Source organism: Numenius arquata, chromosome 1 (genome assembly GCF_964106895.1).
Source record: "Numenius arquata chromosome 1, bNumArq3.hap1.1, whole genome shotgun sequence".
In the NCBI taxonomy this organism is placed as follows: domain Eukaryota; kingdom Metazoa; phylum Chordata; class Aves; order Charadriiformes; family Scolopacidae; genus Numenius; species Numenius arquata.
Genome location: NC_133576.1, coordinates 104,130,498 through 104,155,870, shown reverse-complemented (window position 1 = coordinate 104,155,870; position 25,373 = coordinate 104,130,498).

Here is a 25,373-nt window from a genome sequence, read left to right as displayed (position 1 = left end):
GCTGTCACTCTACCTGACATATACTGTGAAGTAATAAGCAACACCTTCTCCAGATCCCAGAAAGGAGGGAGATAAATGGCACTGAATTGGCTGTGTTTCCCAAAAATGTCTCAGACAAGCTACAGCCGCAGCAGGCTGAGCAGCTGAGCCCTTGGAGACTGGGCTCAGAGTCTCAGACAGAAAGGGAAGATTTATTGCCATCTGGTAACAATGATGCTGATGTCTCAGAGAGACCCACTAGGCTACACAGCAGCATCTAGCAACTCTAAAAACTAGAGGGACGTAATTAGGTAGCTTAATTACTGGGCTGCTTATAAAAGTTGGAAATTCTACATTATGTTTATAGTATTGTTACAGTTATGTTTGGCAGGAGGAGAAGGATATGGGAAACTGAAACTTTAAGAGGCTAAGATGAGCCAAACCGAAGCACTCACTGTCATCTGCTGTCTTGTTATATTATTCAGGGACTCCTGTTATACAGCATGCATCGCCTAAGACTCAGATGCTGAATGTAGCAACCTTCTATCATGCTGCTTGGCACTGAGTGACTGCTGAAAAACACAGCAACCTTGGTGGCTGACAACATCTATATATTCACAGGACTGCTACAGCATGAACAGCTTATAGTACACGTTTCTCTACTCTGCCTCTACCAAAATATGACTATACTCCCAAGCTTCTTATAGGCGTACAGCAATATAGGAAACTCTATTCCCATTAAAATGCCTGGTTCTCTACAGACTGCTAATTATTAATAGCAGTGGTGGCAGCAATTTGAGGGAGATAAATACTCCTGTAATTTTGGGTAGAGGTTTGAGACAGCATGGCAGAGAAGAGAGACAAATGACTTTTTTGTGCTTGCATCCATAACCTCTTAGCAAACCCAAAAAATATTGTTGGGCAAATAGGGTTGACAGCCACACATCAGACATACAGAATTCAAAGGATGCAACAAAACCAGAAGCTGACTTCCAAGTCTTGAGCTTTTGTAGTTTCCACATCAAGACCAAATATGAATATGAAATGTTTTATTAGTTTTCACTAGAAATCTCCAACTGGAAGGTCAAACTAGCTGGAAATCTGAAATTCGATGTAGAAATTTGGTGTCTTACTGCCATTTTTATTCTCATATTTACTGATCAATCATTGCATGAAATCTCCCACAGTTCCTGAACAATTCAACAGTAATTGATCTGCCTGTTTACATAGAACACTAAATGGCTTTAAACATGCTAATATGACTCCAATAGTACATTTGCTCTTGAGAAGCCATAGAGTAACAGCTTTGTAAGCCATATAGAGCAGACCCAACTAACAGGTGAGTATATTTCAGTTTCAAAATTGTGTGTCACACAACCAATGTATATCATATGTAAATGAATACATTTATTGAAGGAAAGAACTATCCGCATTATAGCATCTTTCCTGGTTTTGTTTTGGTTTGGTTGGGTTTTTTTGTTTGTGGGTTTTTTGTTTGGTTTTTTTTTGTGGGTTTTGGGTTTTTTTTTAATTCTAAAAGGCATGAATAAGAGACTTGAAGCCAAATTCAGTGTCTGGAGAAAGCACTCTACTATGTTAACCCAGCAGCGAAAGGAACAGTAAACAGCTATCGTCAAAATAATCCTTCAGGATTCTGCAGAGCATAAGACAATTACTCATTTTGAGGTGAAGCCCTTACCCTTTACCCACCTTTTTTTCATAGACCCAGATCCAATTTGTTTTTCTTCCAGACAATAACCTGCTTTATTTCACTTTTGAACTCCAACAAACACAACTGCTATGCACATTAACTAGGGTTCTGTGTCAAGGGGCACTGAAAATATGCTAGTATTGTTGAAGAGACAAATGGAAAAGCCTTTATTTGGCAGGGTGTTCTTGTCAACAAAGAACAAACATAAAGGACCCACATGAATGCTGAAAAGCTTAACCAAAAAGGGAATCACATGGAATGGTATTATTTTAGAAGCTCTAAAAAATGTCTCAGAAGTACCTAGCAGGCAAACGAGGACATTTTTTTGCTTGTTTGTTAGGGCTTTTTTGTTGCATTTTACAACATAATCTGAAGCCTAGGAACACGTTATAGTGCTTTGTACTAGAATTTAAGACTTGGTAAGTGTCTGTATTTTGCATAAAACTATTGGATGAGGCTGTGCTTTCTGGCATAGCTTGCCACTGTTTGATAGCATTTTAAAAGCATACTGTGCTTGAACTATCAACATACAATATTTGTTAGTTTTATGCTCCACAAGTTACTTTGTTATGTGCAATGGAATAATTACTATGAAGTTTTGTATTGTAGCACTTTTGTCACAGTTGTTTATTAGATATGGAGCCTCATTTTGAACTTTTTATTTGCTTTCAATGCTGTCAGTTCCGTGGCATTTGTAATGTACTGCAATTTAATTGGAAATTGGACCAGACAACATTAAAGGAAATTTTGGTGATTCCAATCATTAAAATTTTCCCTTGTAAAGAACCCTAAGTGGGGTTCTTTACAGGGTGCTTATTTGTTTGATTTGTGCTTAAAGGATATGTTTATTTAAATCCATTTCATTACATAAAGCACAGGAAAAAAAGGTAGTATCTAGTGGGTTTTCTTTCAATCATTTCAAAACACTAACGTTATGACATGAATACAAATGTGTAACATAGAGTCATAGAATGGTTTGGGTTGGAAAGGACCTTCAAAGGTCATCTAGTCTAACTCCCCTGCAATGAGCAGGGACATCTTCAACTAGATCAGGTTACTCAGAGCCCCATCCAACCTGACCTTGAATGTTTCCAGGGATGGGGCATCTACGACCTCTCTAGTCAACCTGTTCCAGTGTTTCACAACCCCCATTGTAAAAATGTCTTCCTTATACCCAGTCTCAATCCACCCTCTTTCCATTTAAAACCAACGCCCATTGTCCTATTGCAACAGGCCCAGCTAAAAAGTCTCTCCTCATCTTTCTTATAAGCCCCCTTAAAGTACCGAAAGACTGCAATAAGGTCTCCCTGGAGTCTTCTCTTCTCCAGGCTGAACAACTCCAACTCTCGGTCTTTCTTCATAGGAGGTGTGATGTGCTCCATCCCTCTGATCATTTTCGTGGCCCTCCTCTGGACCTGTTCCACCAGGTCCACATCTTTCCTGTGCTATGGGCCCCAGAGCTAGATGCAGTACTCCAGTCCTCAGCACGCACTGGAGTGATTACCTCAGCACATCAGAGACCTAACCCACTTGGAGCTCCTGAAGGCAGATGCAGGTCTGCAGACCCAGCACAGCAGGTCGATGTGGTTCTTCTCAATGGTCTCAGGGCTGGGCATGATGGGCTCCTCTCCTGTGGGATGTGAGGACTAGCTAAGGTCTGTGTCATGAAGTAAAGGAGTTGTAGAAAGAGGTAAGAAGGCTGTACAGCATCAGGGATGATGAGAAAGATGTTGACTGGATCTTCTCTGAGACCCTGCAGGACATAAGAGTCTGACCCTCAGTTACACTGAAGGAAGGACAGGCAGAGCCTGTGACTATTGAGGTGGGAAATGGAAACTCCCAGGATACAAAGACTGGGAGCTCATGAGTTCTGTCACCAGGAGGACAACTCCTGCTCCACCTGCAGATCTGCAACTAGAGATTAAAGCCAGTCACTTACAGTAAACTCTAGTGGTGGATACTGGGTGCGATACTCTTTTAACATCTTCATTAATGACCTGCACTACAGGACAAATTGCACCGTCAGCACTTTCACAGATGATAGAAAACTCTGTGGGAATGGCCGATACGCCAGACAGTTGTGCTGCCATTTAGAGGGAACTCTACAGGCTGGAGAAATGGTTCAACAAAGAGAAATGCCAAGTCCTGAGGAATAATTCCGTGTATCAGTACAGACTGGAGCTGGAAAGTAGCTATGCAGAAAAGGTCCTGAATATCCTCAAGTTCAGCATGACCCAGCAATATGCCCTTGCAGCAAAGGAAAACTGCCTCCTGGACTGCATAAGGCATCACCAGCAGGTTGAAGGAGGTGTTCCTTCCCCTCAGCACTGGTGAGGTCACACCTGGAATACTGTCTCCGGTTCTAGACTCCCTAGTACAAGAGAGACAGTGACAGACAGGAGTGAGTCCAGCATAGGATCATGAAGATGATTAAGGGACAAGACACTTACGTATGAGGAGAAGCTGAGAGAGTTGGGATTGTTTAGTCTGGAACAATATGTATAAATACCTGAGGGAGATAGGAGGTGTTAAATAAGACAGAGAACAAGAGACAATGGGGACAAATTAAAAAACAGGAAATTCCATTTAAACCTAAGAATAACAATCTCTACTGTGAAGGTGATTAAACATTGGAACAGGTTGCACAGAGAAGTTGTGGGGTCTCCATGCTTGGACACATTCAAAACCTGGCTGGTCATAATTCTGGGAAATTTGCTCTAGCTGATCCTGCTTTGAGGATAGTGTTGAACTAGATGTTCTCCAGAGGTGCCTTCCAAACTCAACCATTCTGTGATTCTGTGAATCTATCAGATTTAACAGAACTAAAATATCTCTGATGTTTTTCAAAAAGAACAAACCCAGAACCCATGTCCCTTAATATTTGCCTGCCATCTTTGCTGAAAAGTCAGTATCTGTGTTACTGCCCATCCAAAATGCTTAATCTCTTGGAAAGAAATGATGCATAAAATAGTCCAGCTTCTGACTTCACCTGTTCAACAGATTTAGATACTTAGTTCTGTTTGGTATACCTTGTGAGGTAAACAAAATAGGTTTGATTAAAAAGGATAGGCTGTGATGAAATAATTTTAAGTTTTTTTCCTCATTCTTGCTCATTTTTAAATGTTTTTGGTTAATATTTTCCCTTCTGATTTTAGCTGTTTCAAGTTCCAATTTTACAGGAACAGTTTCTACCCACAACATATTCAAAACAACCAGAACTAGAGCACTTCAGTCCCTAGAACTCCAGGTTCTCTGTTCCCTAGTGAGAATCTTTGAGAAATATAAATTAAAATTAGTTTCAGTGCATTGAATTAATTATTCCATTTATTGGTTATTATCTTGCTTTGTGGTTTTACGTGCCTCTGAACTGTAGATGGAATAAGAAAAGAAGAAGGGAGAATCAACTAATTAATCTTGGGCTTCCAAAAGAAACAAAAAGGTTTGAAAGATGGGAAGAAAGTGAAGTAAAAACTTGATTAAACTAGAAAAAAAACCCCACAACCCAAACTAAAAAAACTTTCATAGAGCATATATCTATATGAATTATATATTTAATTCATGTTTATGCACCGCAATTACTCAGCATATGTGGGTATATATGTGTGCATATAAATTTAATATATTGGCAGAAAATGTCATGTTTCTATAGCACTCCAGAAATTATAAATAAAATATTTAATTCAGGAGGTTGCAATTACATTTGCTAAATTATTTCACTGACCTTTTTGCATACTTATGTTGGCCCACAGTAGACACATGAGCACTGCCAAAAAAAAGAAAAACATCATTTATCAGTCACAGAAGAAAATGATAGTGGTTCAGTAGTAGGTGCTATTCAAAACCAGCTCCTGGGACAAAATTTTAGAACTGGCACATATTATGAAGATAAGTCTTAGACTCAAGTAATATATGCCATGAGTCTAAAATAAAGTATGGCAAATGATGTCCTAGCAGAGATTTTTGGTAGTTGCTCTGTACAGAGTAGCACCAAGCTAGGCGCGAGACTCGCTATTTTGATGCGTGGCACTGCAGCCCAAAAAACCCAAAAAACCTCTGTCGAAAGGAACCATGCTATACTCATGCTGCCAAACTGCATCTTGATTCTTTGTGTCACATCTGTTAAACCTTATTACTACTGGGTCTACACTGGAGTTGGACGTGAATTTTGCAATGCACATTGCATGGTGATGCACATTATTGTCTTATCAGCCTTGGTCCTCAGAGTCATAGACATTGCTTCCCATTTCACAGTGAAGACATACCATGGAACAACAAGACAGCTTCTTCTTAGACCAATCTCTGTACCAGTTCTGTTCTAGATTATACATGTAAATATCTACTTACCATCACTGATATAATATGTCCCTTCCTACCAGAAGCAAGATACCTATATTACCATCTAGCCTAAAACACATAATACACTAGCAGTATTACCTTTAGTAGGATGTCTTTCCTTGTATTTACAAACAAGGTTTATATTTACTCTGGTTAAATTACATTACAGAATCACAGAATCACAGAATGATATGGGGTTGGAAGGGACCTCTGGAGATCATCTAGTCCAACCCCCCTGCCAAAGCAGGTCCACCTAGACCAGGTTGCACAGAAGCATGTCCATCAGGTTTTGAATGTCTCCAGAGACGGAGACTCCACCACCTTTCTGGGCAGCCTGTTCCAGTGTTCCAAACACAAACCATGTTGGTTTATACGAAAAAGAAACCAGTGTAACCAGGTATTTGAAGACACAATGACTTATGCAAAATGCTGATAATTTCAGTACTGTATATGCATATTATCTAAAATTATAGTATACCTGCAAGACTTTATTAACTGGGTACACTTCATAGTTTGAAGCCTGCTTATAGTCTTTCTGATTTTGTAGGAGATCTATCATTAAACACTTCTGAAAGTGCTATTTCTTTTTTTTTTTTTTTTTTTCTTTTAACTAATTCACATTTTATATTTTTTTGAAGAGGTCTAAGACCCAGCAAAAGTGTAGTCTGGCAAGGCTCAATGCTGAATTAATAAACACATCCAGAATTGACTATGTCCTAAAACATTCCAAGACTAGCCCTCTGGCAAGTGGGGTATTTAAGCAAAAACAAATGAAGATGCATCTAGATGATCTGGCACTTTGGCTGCATTAATTTAGTGAGATGAGATTTAATGAAGACCAAGATAATACTCAGTACAGATATAAACAAGAAAGCTTCACTACTAAGTCATAAAGGAAGAGATTTAGGAGCATGCAGAGGATAATTGTAAATAAATCAAATGAACTCCCAGTACAATGCATTTTGAAAAGTTCCACTCTGGAATTTATATACGTATGACACTACTGTAGAGCAGGAGAAATTATTCTTGAAGTTCTACTTTGCTATTCTCCTGTAGGCACTTAAGCACAAAGAACTAGCTGTACTCACAAGTGTCAGTCTAAAATTATTGTATGTATCTATCTCCATTCCAGGAATGCGTAGTTTCTAGTGCTAATTTCCACATAGTAGTGGAGAGTATTAAAAAAAAAAAAAGTTTATAGAATTACCTATTTCCAATATGATAGTTAGGCTTAAGAAATCTATATTTTATTTTTTTTCTTAACCCAGGCAGATTAAAACCAGGGTAGCCAGTTTGTGACAGGCTTTGGCTAGAACTTTGAAGTGAATTCACCTATATCATTTTTTTAAAGTAAGCAAACTAAAACCATCAAAAGGACTGTGAATAACTAAAGTGAGGTTACATTTGAATGCAAATTAAGATAGCATAACTAGAGTAACATGTTCATGTACTGTTTGAGCTGGCATAGTTTTCTGTTTCCTGTGGTCTTCTACTTGAACCCAGACAAGACAGGAGAAACAAGCAATATTTCTTCCCACTGCTCAAGAACAACTTTTTAAAAAATCAGATCAAGTGAAAACATGCACATTCCATAAGTAGTGGCTAAATAAGAAAAAGAAAAAAAGACAAGTCAGTCATAGTGTCAAACCAATCTGCTGCCCCAAAGTGCAGTCTTTCAGTAGCACATTTCCCATCTATTAGTTTGGATTGAGTCACCACTTCTCTGTGCAGGCTTAAAAATGTAAAACACATTCTCTCAATATCTTCCATTCCTCATATAGGTGGAATGTCACTTTTCTTAAAATATTTCCATCTTTGTGTTTCCTGTGATGACCCTTAATAGCCTTTTTTTCCTTAGTTCCTGGTATCAGTCATTCTCTCCTACCCCAAGAGATTTCTACAGCCTACAGGTTCATTTTGCAGTCCAGCCAGCAGAAAAAACATAATTTCTTGTCTGTTCCATCCACTAAAATGTGTTTTTTTTCAGGCAACCTGAGGGTAATTCAGCTGATCTGTTTTACCTGCCTATTTGAGAATATAATGAAATGCAGTTTGAGAATGCTTATTCTTTTTGAAGGCAATCTAGGATAACTATCTCAGACTTGGACATTTGGAACTAGGTGAAATTAATACCACTCCTTGTAACCTAACTTTTAGTTCATTGCATCATAGATGTGTTATCCAAAAGTCAGCTGTTAAACTATGCAGGGAGGAAGATTATATTGGTGCTTCTGCTTCTTCACACTTTGTCAACTGCCAGTCAAGTCTTCCCCTTTCTCAGTTTTTTTTGAATCTAACATTTTAATCGGTTTAAACACATTTGCACTTCTTAACGCCTTCATGCATTCCTGTTCACATTTATCAGCGTGGTTTACAGATCATGATAAACCCTTGGAGATAAATGTGTTATCACTTTTTATTTTGTAATGATCTATGGTGAATCACAGTTTAAAACTTTGCGACTGTTCAACAGTTAGTAGGCCTGAGGAAATTTGGAATAGAATAATTAAAAGGAACCACAAAAACACAACAAGCTGAAATTACACAAAGATAAAAGAATAAGATTATTATTGAATTGGTACATACTAAAGCCGTGGGCTATGCGTTTGAAGTATCCAAATGGTAAATGTAACGGAGCCACCTTCAAAAACAAGCCAAGGGGCTATTGCACATGGCAAGATATCATACTGGTAAGAAGGAAGTGTTTCTGGACTGGAACGACCACAGGTGCACTAGCCCCTTTTATTCTGGCAAAACTGGCGCTCCCTCACAGTGAGATAAGGATCGCTTCCTACAGTGAGGGAGAAGAACTCTCCTGAACGTGTCTGCAGTAGAGGGTTTCTGAATGGATCTACAAGTGTCATTTTCATGCTGCTGGATGCTTCTTCTGGGGAATTTTAGCTGTGTCAAAGGGAAGGTCACCTCTCCTGTTGCTTAGATCTTTAGCAGTTAATGAGGCCTGTTTATAAAGCAAGAGCAGCTTTCTGCTATTCCCATGCAGATTTACTAATCCAGGGTATGCTTTATGTTGCATCTATGAGTGGCATGTGTACACTGCATGCATTGAAAACATTGGGATCAGATTCAGCACACAGCTGGATGACTTTTGGAGGCACATTTTGGAACATGGGACCATGGTTTGGCACACTACTGGTCAATAAAGAGAGCCAGCTCGGGAGCCTGAACCTTGGGCACTGTTAAAGGGTCAGGTCTTTCCCTGGCTCTTTCTTTGGACATTTCAAATAGTTCTGTTGAAGACAGACCTGCTGCAAGAGGAGCTGATGGAAGCCATCTATATATGCCATATGGAATCAAGGCCCAGGTTTGGTTCCTGACACTCTCTGTTAGGTATTATAGACGTAAATCTGTCACTTCAAACGTGACTGCGTCCCTCTGCATAGCAATCTGCTCTGACAAGGGTAAAGCAAACAGAATGAAAAAGCTAAGGAACATTTCAATCCTGCATGATAGGCAAGGTAGAGCCTCCTCTTCTTGTCTTCTTGCTATCTGGGTGGTTTACCCAAAGAGGAAGTAAGGTGCATTTGCAAAGCACAGCGGAAAGGATGGGCAGACTGGTCACTGGCAGGCAGAGAAGCCAGCAGAACTGCAGCTGGAAGAAACAAACAGGATTTAGCAGCATTAAGGAGAGAGGCAGCAGGCAGAGGGTAATAATTTCTGAAGCAACAGAAAGCAACACGGGGTGATGATCACAAGAACTACCAAAATACTATGTATAATTGCTAGCAAGTATCTCAGTTTTGAGAACCATCATTTTTTATCATGGCAGCAGTGTTTTGCAGGGAGGCTGCAGGGACAGGAAACACAGTTCCCCTGATCTGGCTTAGATGTCTCAGATCCTGACATCTACACTGCAGGCGCCTGCATGGGCATTGGTGAACCCTAGCTTTACAATCAGCAGAGGCAAATGCTGTCCTGAGTAGCTTACTCTTCAGCCAAAATACTGCAAAGACAAGATTTCATAAATTTAACCTAATCTAGCTAAGGCTAAGGGAACCCTTACCTAGGTAGAAGTATCAACATGATAGGGGAAAAGATAAAAATAAAACAACCATCAATATGAGAACAGGGTCACATTTAAATAAAAGGAAACTATAGTCTTGAGTACTAGACAGATACCTGTTGAAAAGTTGACAATTCTTCCATTAAAAACGGTAGGTTTTATCTTTGCATCTGGCACTGTGCATTACATTTGTTTTGACAGAAGCTGAGATATTGGGAGTATGCATGAGATATAAAATAAAATCCAACATCAAGATGAGTTGTTGAAAGGGAAACTCATTAAACAAAATGAAATCTATCTTACTTACTAAACAAGGTTCAAAGGCAAAAAGCGAGCTAGGAAAATATAAATGAAATAAGTTACTTTTCTAAGGAGTAAAACCATAATTGTCCAGATGGGAAAAAAATTAGAGCATTGTTAATACTACCGCTACAGTTTTTTCAACATGTGTAGGTAGGTTTACAATGTATATTTGTGATGTAGAATGATAGAGTCAGGGCAGTAGATAAAAAGTAAGATGATGGGTAGAGGTAAAACTGAATGTGCATGAGATGAATGCTTTCCCTCCCTCCCAGCAGTGCAGTTGAGGGTAAGTGCGAGCAAATAGACTTTGCTCACTTCTAAATTGGGCAGAAGATAGTTTATTTGTTTTCTGTCTTCTAGGAATACCATGCAATGTAGCTAATGCGATTTTTTTGTTTTGTTTTTTTAATGTCTTTAACTTTTGCTACTGCAGGTTCTCCTGGGAAAGAGCTTTTCCTAGCAATGCCTCAAGGAAGAAGTGTATTGAAGCTGTGAACCTCTGCAAGAAGTAATTATTTGCAAGGAGCAATTACTGAGGAAAGGCTACCTTCAATGGTCCTAGCTAACAACTGGTTGATAATACGGCCTGGCTATTAAGGATACTCTTCCCCAAGTGCTCTGTGACAATATTTATATATTTTTTAATGCTTTTATACAATTCCCTTGAATCCACGTAAATCTCTACTTTCAACAGCATGTAAGCAAGTGAATTCCCTGAAGATATTTGAAATTACAATCTGAGGAAAGAAGCAGCCCTCAAAAGAAAGAGTTCTTACTGATTTCTAGGATAGGAGTTTAGTACATTTCACTAGAAAACAAGCTTGACTTACTCAACAGCATAAGAAAAATGCTCATTTAGAGAGAGAACATTTCTCAGACTGCCTAAAGCTTCAGTTAAGGTAGAAATTCTCATTTGGTAAAAAAAAAAAAAAAAAAAAAATTTCAATATATCTACAATGACTGAAGTAATAAATTATATTTTCAGAAAAAGTTGGAGTTGAATATAAACCAACTTCAATAATAAATTTAAATAACTGTACGTTATTTGAATTTTCATTCATATACACAAATAGACATATGTACAGCAGTATGTGTATGTGGAACTATTCATTGCCCAAGATGAGAAAGAGTTACAAGAGTGGGTCATGCAAAGTGAGCTATATTCATGAAATGAAATGTCAAGGTCCACTGTGCTAGTAAATCCTCCCAGTGCATTTAGATTCGTGACTTCTCTGATTACTTTCCAAAATCCTTTATGGTCTGTTATGTCAGCAAGACACAGATTAAGAGACATTACTGGCATCCACTGACATGAAGGAATTTAACCTCTTCAAAGGTGCATATCATTTAAAATATAGAAAACATTTCATTGTTCTTTTGTGTGATTAATTAAAAATAAATTAAATATTGCATTTTAAAAATTAAAAGAATATCCTTCTCTAAAGTAATGAGTCACAACTGTAGCAACAACTAGTGATTTTGACGGCTCAAGATTATTGCAGATTTTTTGTTTGTATGGTTTTGGTTTTTTTTTTTTTTTTTTTTTTTTGAGGATATTAAAAGGAAAAAAAAACCCACAACATTGATTGAAGGCAAAAAATTCAGAATTTAGGTGAGAACTATCTACTGAACTCTCTCTATGGTGTAATATTCAATCAGCAGCTATTTAATCTATGTTGGTAACATACATTTATTTTTGTTATGGACACTACTGTAGCATGAAATTGGAGGAGGATTTCCTTACAGCTGAAATGGATTACAATACTTTTGTAATGAAAAACGAAGTCCCTGCTAGCTGGAAGTTTCTTATTTTTATTATTATTCTGTCCGCTCAGGGACAGAATAACACTGTGTTGCTTTAATGTGTCTGCATTTCTAGTGTTTTCTTTTGTAGGGTTTGGGTTTAAGTGCAGGGTACAAACACAACCATTGAACTCCAGGTCCATAAGTGGAAGGCTAAATTTTTAGGTCATTTTAGGGCGAAACTTTTCCTGGCACCATGTGTTGTATGGGAAACTACTTGGCTTTGCAGCCAAGTCTAGACACTGGGTATACTGTTATGTGAGGTTTCTCGTGTTTCATTACTCCTCAAGGGAGAGAAGGTGGTTGGGGATATGAGTCCCCAGCTACTCTGTGAAAACTCAGCACAGAGCCCTGCAACGGTCTCCTCTCACCATGAAATCTGAAACTCTGCTTAGTCCCTAAAGAAAGGAGCAGACTTTTTCACCCATGAAGTTGATGGTGATATCAACATGCCAGCATTTCCTCCTCTCCCATCTCTAGATGGGCAGAATAAGTTACGACTGCTGTAATGATTTTTAGTGCTCATTATCTATCATTATTTAAGTTCTCTGAGGACTATGCAAAGAAGAACATCTGATAGACCCGAAGTATCCTATCTCAACTGGTCAGGAGAGTCAGGAGTAAGCTATGTATGGGTTTTAACAGACTTTTAATAAGTCCTAGGGTAGTGTGCTGAAGCTTGGCTAAACCTAAAGTATTATTTAGGACCTGCCATCACCATACCTCAATTACCAACATTTTTACAACATTATGGTGAATTCCTAGTGCTTGAGTCCCATGAACTTTTTGATAACACAATAATATGTGGTTTTTTTGTTTGTTTGTTTGTTTGTTTTTTGCAGTAATGTTTTAAATTGTTTATGTTCTGGAGAAAAACTACAAAATAACCACTGGAAGTCTCAAAAAACCCAGAAGGCAACCAGTTTTACAATTCCAAATTTTTATCTGTTTCTTTGTCACTTTTTAGAACAACACAAAAGACATGAAACTGACTAATGATTTTGACACACTTAGGACTGACAATTATGAATTCCACATATTACTGAGGGAGAAAAGAAACAGGTTTCTTTTAAAGTTGAAGAGGTCACCACCTTTCTGTGCCAGAAAGCACTCGCAAAACCCACATTTCATCTGGTTGTTGCATTTTTTCCCTTCATCATTCACTATTGTACAGCACTTTGCTTCATTTCTGAATTTCATCTCTCCCAGATGGTTGTTAATTGACAGAAAATGGCTTTCACATTTACCATTATAGCTGAAATAATGGTCTGAAATTCAAAACTTAAATATTAAAACTACACATTAGGCAGAAATGTCCAAAAGGTTAGACAATGGAATAATTTGTCAGGGGAGAAACAGTTGAATCATCATTACTACTAGAATTCAAGAACAGACTAGATAAAACAGATTATTAGGAGATTATAGTAAATGTCAAGCACCAACTGCCCTCTGTTGCTTCCTGTTTTCTAATTTAACATGGATAACATATTATGTATCACAAGAATGATCTGCGATACTCTATAATTCGTAGCATGTTATATTGTGATATTGAATATACAAGAGAAAGGGGATCTGAGCATGTGACAGGCCAAGCAATAAAGTAAATATTTTTGTAAGTATATATGTAAGTAATATATATTCTATAATATATAAAAACAATATTAACAAAAATCACAACCCACAGCCCTGAATTTTAACTATGATAGTGCAAAGGGTGCACAGGGCACCATTGTCCTCTCTGGTGTGCAGTAATCTCCCCATTCACATGTTTAAACAATTTTATATTAAATGCTTTTGCTCATTTCCACAACCTTTATGTTCTAAACAATTGCAAGGTGTGGGAGACAGACAACTTTCAAAGACATACTGTTCCTGTTGTACTTTTAATTAATTTGTAGATTGAAAATAACTACAAGGGAAATATATAGAGGAGGGGAGATAGGAAGTACTAAAGGAGTTTTTACCACTTTATTTATGTAGTTTATTTCAAATCTCATCTCATAAGAAACACAGAACTCATTTCATCAAGGAGAGGAACTATATTGTCTCATTTCAGCATATGTCAGTGTAATTAACAGTGTGTTTTCCTGCAAAAACTGAGCAGAAATTTACATAGTTTATTCATAGCAACAAGTCTTCCTCCCCAGCTCCAATACTGCTCTGATAAAAATGACTGTGACATACCAGGACTCCTCATTTCTTTATGTATGTTACTTAGATAATACATCTTAATTTAACATTGATTATCAGTGCTGATATTACCATGCCCACTGAATTTGCATTAGCCTTTGATCGTGACAGATATTAGACCCCTGAATCACCTCAAGTAATAATGTTCAACCCAGCACTGCCTCCAGCTTTTCCCAGTTAATAAAACCCAGTTGAAATCCCTCCCTCGTTTAGCAATAAATCCTGCCGATATCACGAATCTGAATAACGGGTGGTGGGGGAGAGGCGTTGGGCAGGCAGCAGGCAGCCCGGGAGGAGCGGTGCCTGCAGTGCGGGCAGGCAGGCGGACGGGAGCCCTGCCCCGGCGCGCAGGCAGACTGCCGATGAGGCGATGCGGGTCGGGGAAACCAAGGCTTAGAAGAAGGGACCTGCAACTGGCCGAACATCTTCCAAGGTTTTATGTCACCTGCAGAGAGTACATGACAGCTTTATTAATGCTAAGCGTTTTCAGCCTGATTCACTACCACATTACTGCAGCTTCGCGCCCAGTAGCCCCACGCGATGGTAAATCAACAGTCGGCTGAAGCGTGCCCCACTCTCATACGGCCCAGAGCATGGGGACTGTGCCCTGAACCTTTTAGGGGTTCTTTATTACTGAGCACGCCTAGCAGTGAATTTTGAGTAAACATCATCTCTGCTGGGACTGACTTTGTGGCATTAAGCTGAGATGTGGCCCTTAGCTTTTAAACTGGAATTAATTACATAGCCTCCTTTCCAGGAGGTTAAATGATATTTCTGCTAAGTATTTATTTCTTGAGAGGGACTATGTGACTCATCTTAAACTTTTTTTCTGATAAAAGCCATCAGAACTTTTATAAGTGGAAATTTTACATTAACTGGGTTCTAGAGCAACCCACAGGTTTATTTATTAGCACTCATTTCGCATATACACAAATTTATACAGGCAAATATGAAAAAGTCTCCATGCAAATTGTTTTTGCATTTGATGACTTGTGTGGACAGAAAGAAAATATCATACACAAACAGATCTGTGTGCTCAAATTCAGATTTTTTCACTGCTTTCATTCAAGTTCTTAAGCATGAAAACATTTTGCAATGAAAAGAGAAGGACAGATCTGAATCCCTTTACAAGCACTGGATTATTTTTTTTTCTTTAGAAAGCATTCACAACTTAACCCGTGGTGTTCCAAACTTTTGTAATTTATGCCCCAGATAAAATAATTTCAAGATAAATTTCAAGATAAAATAATTTCAAGAGAAATACACAATTTTTTTTTAAAAATGCAGCTACAACAAAAGCTGTATCAGATACATGTTTTTGCATACACATCATGGATGCAGTAGAATCTCTTTCAGCTAGGATACAGTTGATCCATGTATTTGATGACCACTCATAATGACCTTTCTTAGCACAGAACAGCCCAAAGGCTTTCTCTCAGCAAATGTAAAAAATAAGGTACAACTTATTTATCAAAACTTGTCCCTTATCTTATAACAATTTACCTAAAAACAGATTCACAGAGCTCTCAGTACCTTTCCTCCTGCAGTTTAAAAAAGTACTCAGAATACAATATAATAATAGAAATACAGAGAGATCACCTTAAGAACACAGGTACCTACAGCTGCAACCAACAAAAATCATGTCCTTTTCTGTCATCAAGATTGCTGAGAGGACTACCTCCTGTTGATGCCGTTTTTGTTTTTGTTTTTTTTTTTTTTTAAACCACCGAGGCACAATTGAGTGGAAGTGAAATCCAGAGTCAAACAGGTGCTGGAGGACCATGCAAAAACTCAATATCAGCTATACACCACCATAAAAATATGCTTGCTTCAACATATCACTCCTATGGTTATCTATGTATTGTTATTTCATTCTGGTTTTCCCCATAGAACTTACTTTCTCGCTATACTTGGTATTGTCTATACTTTCCTATGGAATATGTGCCAATGTTGCCCTGATCTGCCACATGAAATTCTCACTGAAGTTGGTGGAATTTCCCTCCACAGGTCAAGGGAATCACAATAGTGTAAGTTTATAAAGGATCTCTGAAGGCTGGTACTTTACTGACAGAATTTAATTATGGACAGCTGTCATTCTCTTCCTAAAAGACGAAGAAGAAACAACTACACATCAAAAGGTATTCTTCTTTGCCCCACTCTACTGTATATTTTGATATATATATATTTTTACCAACAAATATAAATCATGCACTTCAGCTAGGACACCAGTAAACCAGTAAGTAATTGCTTTCTTCATTGTTCTTGCTACATTACACATGTTATCTGCCATGTAACTGCTACTCAAACAATGACAATGCGAAGGGCGGAAATAAACACCTTTTATTGTCTTTACATAAATCTATTTTCCAGCCCTTTTTAGCTTTTCCAGATGAAACTCACTTAATTTTTGTGTTTTAAAGCACAGTATTTTGACATTCATTCACAATCAAATGTCAAATGTACTTTATGTACCTGCTGTATAATTATGCAGTTCTCCCAGGTATTGGAAGAGAGTGTATAGTAGAGTGAGTAGAATTTTGCTAAAAATAACATATTTAGAGCTCCTAAACTTTTCTAGATTCCCGCGACAGTAATAGACCTTTCAAGAATATTGTCACTCAAGACTTACTATAGCTTCTTTTTTTCACGTGTTATTTTTATAGGATACCAAGAGGAACACAGTTCTCTTGCAATTCTGGACATGAGTACCCAGAGGACTCCTGAATTACAGTAAGTTAACCAGAATTGACACTGAAACATCAGATCCAGTACTTCTTCTCAAAGTAGTAGTATTTCATATATCATAACTTCTTCCAGAACAAGCCTAGAACTTATTTTATGGAATCTGCCATAGAAAGTTTAATGGAGGATTCATCCGCTTTGGAGAATCCCAGACTACCCATCCTATGACAAAAGACACAATAAACCACCAGCAAGAAATATCAAAACCATCCAGGACTATAATCATGGTATTCAAGCTGCCAGAGGTTGCTTCCATGAAATGGCACCTTGCTAGTTACTGATGTCAATGCTTCTCCTTCAGCAATAGAAAATATTTTAACTTACTCACCAACAGTGATTGAAACAAATCTATTTACTCCTTGCAGTTTGCGCATGTTTGAAAATTTCATGTTATGCTGTGTGATGAAATAAATTAATGGCAGTGTAAAGCACTATCTAATGTCAAGATTTGAACCCTAGTTCTATTATTTTCTGCAGTCAAAAATCTACATTTTTCTTCATGTGAAAGCAATTTTATAAAGAAAATTTTAGTAACAGGTAATGCTGTAATAGTGAGATTTTTGACCTGAAAAATAGATGTTATGATTTTTGGGTAAGAAAAATCTGAAATTTGGGGCGAGAGTGAAGATAATAATTTGACCTTAGAGTTCTAATGAACTGTATATTAAATCTGAATTACATAATTAATCCTGGACAATAAACACTGACAGAAGACAATTTTTTAACTCTCCAGCTTTCTCTTTCTCATAACTAATGAGTAGCTCCAAAAGAACATCAGTATTTTTCCCTCTGTATGAAATCCACATTTTTTTTTCATATTGAAACAACAATTTGGTGTAAAGAAATCAAAATATAAGGTGAAGAGGGATGGGCAGCAGAAACAAAAATATTTTTTTCTGATATATTACTAGCAATTAAAAAATACAAAAACATATCACAACAAACAGAGTCTGGAGGAAAAAAACCTCATTCTCATGTATAATTTAACTTTGTCATGAATTCTTAACAGACCTGTAAATTGGAAAATCTACATCTGCTCAGTGATAGCAGGTGAAGGACATGCAGGGTGGCACCAAGTTTTCACCAGCCTCAACATGAAAAAAAAAAAATCTTACCTTGTTGCCTGTTATTGTAAACATGTCCTGTGTAGAGAAACTATTTTAATTTTTTTCTAAACTTATTATACACATCCTTTTCTAACATAGTTCCCTCTAGATTTTTTCATTTAATATCATCAATATACAATTAAGCTGTGGCATGAAGGAGAAATAAGTGAGAGTATAAAAAGGTAGCTCCCATCTTCCTTTCATGATCTCCAGAACATAGAAAAATGCAGTGTAGCATAAAGTACTCACTGATCCTTCATAGATAATTGTATAGAAATCAGCTGCTGCCCCAAGACACTAGTTATTAATAGACTTTATAGACTTTACACCCTTTTTGTAAGGTTGTCTTCTGACTCATAAGGAAGCCGCTTTGAAAAGGAATAGACAGTCCTGATGTTGCTCTAGAAGCAAGATAGCAAAACACACACACTGTACAGAAGAAGCTAATGTACTGTGAGCATTAAAGGGCAAATTACCATCCACTCAGCAGATCTGTGCAGAATTTCTCCCAGTGGTTTTCATGGAGTGACACATTAGCTAACAATCACAATTTAGCCGTGTTTAATCATTAGCAGAAGCAAGATAGAAAGTTTTCTTGTCCGCACTTCAAGCTGCTACAGTTTTTGTCAGAAGACTTTGGAATTCAGCCACAGAACAATCTCCTTTTAAATCTCCAGAACACAGATTTTGCATGGGCATTAAAGTTTCCAGAGCAACCTATGCAGACAAGAGTATTGACTCATATGAGGTAGCCCCACATGCCCTCGTATGGAAGCATGCCTTTCCTAATGTCACATAGTTGATTTGCACTGAGACATAATAAATTTCATCCTGATCCATTTTTGCCTTTCCTGAGCTATTCTCCCCCTTCTTTAGATTTAAAAATTAAACTGCTGCAGGACAGAGCATGTGGGTTATAGTCTCACAAGCAATTACAGTGTGGGTGTTGAATTACTGCAGCAATAATATTCTGGTCAGTTGTTTTCTGTTCCAGCATATGAACTTCTGTGGAGCATCTGGCCTGTGTCTGTGAAAAGTTCTCATATTTAATTTTTGGACAGGGCTCATCACCTGGTTATGCAGTGAAACTCAAATCATAAATCTCCCTATTCAACAACAAAGATTTGGTTGGGTGACTCTTAGATAACAACATCTGCTTACACAGCAAATGAGATCTATGTTCCAATAAAGAACCTTGTTCTGGGTATCTCAGGGTATCCAGTGTCTCAAAACTCACAATCGGAATAAATTATATGTTTCAAAGGTAGCTTATGTAGATGTCAGACTGGTCATCATGTAATGGTGATTAATATCACATGATCTATAAAACACATATTTTATTTATTATTTGGCTTTCTGGTTACTGTTTCTATGTAAGTACACAAAATATTTTTCTGAGCTCTAGATTCCATTCACAATTACTTCTATCCTCCATTTAAGATCTGTACTGCTCACCATTAAAGACTGACACAGATCCGCTCACATAAAGCAATTCCAAGGAAAGAAGTAATGTCACTAATGCAAACATGAGAGTGACCATATCTACAAAATGTAGATTAGAACATAAATCAAGTCAAAAGGGGTAACTTTCCCTAGAATATTACAATAAAAATTATAGCCCATTTCCTTTTCCTGTTTTAAGTTTCCAACAAAACTCTTAAAATAAAATATGACTTTTCTGTAATGGGACTAGTGTCTGTTAGGGGACTTGTAGTTCATATTGTTCTCATCTTCACAGGTCTTTTGATCTCACTGGTTAGATTAAAACTTCCATGGTGCTTCTCTAGCCATATTACGATAACCACCTGCAAGATATGCTTTCTGGGAAATAATCTCCTGGAGATTATGGTTTCATAGAACAGAATAGCAAGTCAATGGCTCAGTACTCAAGTTTCCATGATCCATTTTTACATGACTTTAGAAAAGAAATATTTGCAGCCAAACTATTTTAGATATTGAGATAAAATACCTGGAATTTGCAGAAGAGCAGACAGATTTGGGTTAGATGAAAATATAATTCTTATCAAAATTCATTTCCATGGAAAATTCTTGACCAGTCCTATTAGAAAGTCAATTTTTTTAAAGACAAAAGCAAAGAAAGCAACATCATTATTAATGGTTCTCATAAATAAATAACATTATATATTGTCATGTCTGTATAAACAATGTAATAATTAGAATAAAGTAAGATATAATTTCCTGATCTGTACTTGAAGGAACACAGCTGACAGCTTCTCTCTGAGCAAAATGTATGCTCCTAACTGAGCATATCAAATGATTTGAATGAGCTGAAAAAAGATACTGATTGTTTTTCAAGCATCAGGCTAGCTTTTTGTTTGTTTTTGTTTGTTTTTTTTTTTTAAAAAAGAGCCTTATCACAAGTGTTATCAGGAATTGGAACTCTAAGCTACCGATAAACCTGTCGTCTGATAAACTGTAAATGAAGATAGCTAAAAACATGCAGTTGTAACTGACAAATGCATCCAGCCTTAGTTCATGATTTGGTACGTTCATTGATGATAATATTCTTTCTTTTCACACCATTCAAGAGAGCGATAACAAAATGAGATTCCTCTGTTCTCTCTAGGGAATTCTTTATCAGCTGATTGTCAATATTGAAAGTCACTTTTCTCCCCCAGCGTTCATTATTCTTTGATGGCTATGGTTGCAAGTCCATTCTTTTATTCTTATGTGCATAAAACAACAACTAGAGAGGTTCAGCTTGCCAGAAGTATCCTGAGGCAAAATCATCCATTCCAAAGCAATGATGAGTTGCACAGTACCCAACACCTGTTCAAGCTGTGGGAAATAACTCAGCACAGGTGTTACCAGGAAGTCCAGTTTGCACAACTGCAACTTTGTGCCCTGCAAATTCAAAAGGTCATCATCCAGATTTTACAAAGACAAACTAATCAGCAAAAAACTTGTAAATATTACATGATAAAAAAAAAATTACCAGACACTTATACTTTAAACAGGATTGAGTTAACTTGAATGACACAATTACAGAATGTGAAGGTCTTTAAGCTACCTTTCAGTGTGTCCTTAGTTGCTTAATATAGAAAAGTATTCTGGATTGTTTTCTGGAAGTTAAAAAATTTCTGTTCTATCTAAATTTTAATGTGTAGATATAACCTGTTACATCAGAAGATTTGCATAGAATTCAGAGCAACTGAAATATTGAAGAACGTCTGATAATGGAACCTACTCAAAAGAAAAAAAAAAAAAAGAAAAAAACACAAAGAACCTGATTCTAACTTAACACAAGCAAGTTTCAATTTAGGTTGTAAAGAAACAACATGGGCATCACCCACTTCAAACCCTGTTAATAGCAGGGACAAATTAAAAGTTAGAGCAGGTTATTTGCTCACTGCCCTGCTGAATTTTAAATATCTCCTGGGAGGGTATTCTACACCGTCTCCGGGTAACCTCTTCCACTGATTAGCCATCCTCAGTGAGAACTTTTTTTTGTTTAAATCCAGTTGGAATTTGCCTTGATGAACCTTGTGTGCATCTGCCCAATGTCCGTATGACCACCCATTAGGTCATAGCAACCAGATCCCCCTTAGCCCTTTCTTCTTAAGGCTGAACAAACTCAGCTCTCTCAGACTCTCGTGTCATGCACTCCAGCCCCCAACCACCATGGTGACTCTCCTCTGGACTCAGTCTACTTTGTCACCGCCTACCTGGTACTGAGCAGCCCAGCCCTGGATGCAGTAAACCACTTGTGGTCTCACGAGTGCCAAACAGATGGGAATGGCTATTTCCCTCAACCTATTGGCTATGTTCTTCCTAATGTAGTCCACGCTGCCATCAGCCCCATGGCACACTGCTGATTCTTGTTCAAGTTATTATCCTCCAGGAGGCCTTGTCCTTTACTGCAAACCCCACAAGTCTACCATTTCCCTGAGGCTAGAGCTGGCTCCCAGACCATACTGGTGCATGGGGTTGTTCTATCCAAGGTTCAGGACATCACATTTCCCCTTATGGACTTCATGAGGTTTCTATCCATCTGTCCATCCATCCATCTCTCCAGTCTCTCAAGGTTTTTCTGAAGTGCTTGGTCTTCAGTGTACTGAAGTGTAATTCAGTGTACTGGCCTTCAGGCACTGTTGAGGCCTCACCTTGAGTACTGTGTTCAGTTCTGGGCCCCTCACTATAGGAAGGACATTGAAGTGATGGAGTGTGTCCAGAGGAGAGCCACCAAGCTGGTGAGGGGTCTAGAGAACAACTCATATGAGGAGAGGTTGAGGGAACTGGGCATGTTTAGTTTGGAGAAGAGGAGGCTGAGGGGGGACCTCATTGCCCTCTACAACTACCTGAAAGGAGGTTGTAGAGAGGTGGGTGTTGGCCTCTTCTCCCACGTGAATAATGACAGAATCAGAGGAAATGGTCTGAAGTTGCGGCAGGGGAGGTTTAGATTAGGTATTAGGAAGAATTACTTTACTGAGAGAGTGGTCAGGCACTGGAACAGCCTGCCCAGGGAGGTGGTGGAGTCGCCATCCCTGGAGGTATTTAAGGAACGTGTAGACGTGGCGCTTCAGGGCATGCTCTAGTGCCCAAGATTGCTGGTTTGTGTCTGTTTGTGGGTTTTTTTTGTTGTTGTTGGTTTTTTGTTTGTTTTTGGTGGTTGGACTCGATGATCTTAAAGGTCCCTTCCAACCATGAAGATTCTGTGATTCTGTGATTCTGTATTGATTGATCTATTCAGTGTGGTGCCATCATTCAAATTAGTTTTAGGTAAAGATACCAAGACTGACAAAATGGAAGATCTTCGCATGTTTAGATAACTGACTGAAAGAAAGAAAACAGAAGGTAGGAATATTTTACCATTTCTCTCAGTCGAATCCCATAGGGATATATGTCTAAGTCTCTGCTGTGTAACGTATCCATTACAGGACTGAAAAAGGGGTTAAACAGCAAAAAGGTAACATTTGCTCCAGTGCAAAAAGTTGGGGGGAACCCAAATGCTAAACCCAGAGATCATTAATGTACATAAAGTTATGAATACATAGAAAAAATATCCCAAGATAAAATAATTTATGTTTACTAATGACTATTGATAGCTAAGAATGGGTTATTTTATGATGCAAATAATTTTGTTAGATTTTTGGATCATAAGAATGGCTTTGTTTGGTGCTCAGAAAATTTTCAATATGACCATGGGAGCTGCTATTGATTTTAATGTAAGGTAGTATAGCTACCTGAGCCAAAGTGATCTTTACTCTGATCTGGTTTGATCAGTCTTATATTTGGTGTCAAAAAAGCCATTATATACACAACCTATCAATGCTTTTCAACATAATGCCCATACAATTATCATGAGGTGGATTCTAATCCATATAACTCTGTGATCTAATTTAGACTTGAAGTCCTCTTCCTAAAAAAAGTACCAATGCTCCTGATGTAGTTAGCTGAAAGCTGCAAGTGTCCTTAAAGCCAAGTTTGAGAATCTCAAGATCCATTTAAAGAAGTGTGATAGTCATTTTCTGTCATTTATTTATCCTTTACCCATAAAGCATGTCATACTTGTGCCTCTTATCATTAGTTATTAGTATGTTCATCCATTGCCTTTTAATGTATTGCCGTTAAACTCAATGGCAAAGAATGGGCAGGGAAAATTATCTGGTCAGTGCCCTAGGGATGTAAGAGTAATGGATGGATGGACAGTAATGATTCACTTACTGCAATCAGTGCTACTCCCAGTCACTTTTGTGCTGCAGTATTGGTTCCATAGGAGATATCAGATGAGAGGGGAAAAAAAAAAAAAAAAACAGTAAAAGGAGATCAATCTACATAAATGGGAAGGAAATAGCAAATAGTTGTGGCTTCAACCCTTCTGTTTATTACTGTTTTCTAGTGCTTTGAAATAGATAGATGAATATTATAGGAAGCACTAAAATGGAAATTAACATTGAAAAAGGTTCAAGGTTGCTGTAGACAGGTTTGAAAGAAAGTAATCTCTGTCTGCAATGCATTTACAACACAAGGTCTCAAGACATAACAAAGCGAGGTGAAACAAACACACTTAGGTTCTGTTCTTTCCTCCCAGAAAAGGGGTGAGTCTCAGTGGACCTAGAATAATTTCTGCATACAAAATCGGTCTATTGAGAAAAAGAAATTTTTATATAAACCTCTCAGATCAGCTAAGAATGAGAATAATCCCACTGAATACAGTAAAATTACTTATGTACTGCAAACTGCAGCTGCGTATAAGTGCTCTTCTAGTAAGGACCTACTGAGCTTGCTTAAAGCACAACAAAGTCCATAGGACTTTTACCAGCTTCATTAGGGCTCTGCATAGGCCTTTTCTTCAAATTCTCTCTTGACTTTTAACTCTTACATGCTGCTAATGCATTACTTGTTCTTAACTTCAGCTAGTTCGGCTGCTGGAAGAATAAAATGCTGATTTTTATACATATATATATAAAAATATTTTTACATTATGGCACACTGTAGATCCTAAAGACACAAGATTAAGTAGAATTAAGTAGAAAGCTCAGACTTTAATGTGATGGTTTTATTTAAATGCTTATTCACAAAAGAACTTTCTAGACATTAGATTCTTGAACTTGTTGAAAAAAAAGAATTAATTGGTGCCTTGAGACAGTATTTTTCAAATTTCTTTTTCTCTTTTGAATGTATTTTGCTGGTGCAATGTCTGAAACAGAAAGCTGTTTTACAAATAGTTTCTGGAAGAATTACTAAGCAAAACCAGATTGAGCAGGAGGTGTTGAGAAAGGCATATATTTTTTATTGATAGGAGAATGCAATGCTGAAAGAATAATAAAGTGTTTAGATAGCAGCACAAGAAGGTTTTCAACTGTTTAATAAAAACATTTTGTTACTATACACATATAACAAGAAACAGAATGCTACTTTAGCTTTATAGGATTTAATTTGCTTGTCTTCTGAAAACAGGCAAATACAGCAGCTGTGTTTCTAACCTTCAACTTCATAAACTTTGCTCTCATCCAGCAAAACATTCGATTAAGTTCTGGAAGCTGGAGGTAAAGATGCAATTTCTTTACATGTTTAGCCATGGAATTATGAAGAAGATAACAACTGAAGGGTTTAAAAATACATCTAGTACACTTCTTGCAAAGCCTAAGTGATGCATATAATTACATTTTTTAGTTCCATATAATATTTTCTAGCATACAGGTATGCATATTACAGCTCT